We start from the raw sequence: 438 nt of genomic DNA, 5'->3' as shown, positions 1-438 counted from the left end.
TGCTAAAATCTAATATACCAAATTCTCCAGAATCTCCAGCTCTCAACTTTACTCAACAAATCACAAGTGTTAATGAATCCATTCTTTCATCCATTAATCAACCTTCAATTTCAAATTATTCACGTGCGCCAACCCGTTGCGCTTCAAATGTACCAAATCACCTAAATACAGATTATTCTGCTGGTAAGAATAAATCATTCACGAAAAATTCCTATAGCGACCTTCTCGACGGAGACGCTGACATGTCAACTTAACCCTCCCTCCACTCTGCTTACATGTCATTACAATTAAATAAAGTTTTTAAAATTCTACAATGGAACATTAAGGGACTTATTAATAATTTTGATGAACTCCGTACACTCATAAGTGATTTTAATCCAACCTTTTTATCGCTTCAAGAAACCCATTGTAGAAGCTCTTTTAATCCTATTCCACCTA

Source organism: Glossina fuscipes, unplaced genomic scaffold (assembly GCF_014805625.2).
Source record: "Glossina fuscipes isolate IAEA_lab_2018 unplaced genomic scaffold, Yale_Gfus_2 116, whole genome shotgun sequence".
Classification (NCBI taxonomy): Eukaryota; Metazoa; Arthropoda; class Insecta; order Diptera; family Glossinidae; genus Glossina; species Glossina fuscipes.
This window is presented reverse-complemented; position numbering follows the sequence as displayed.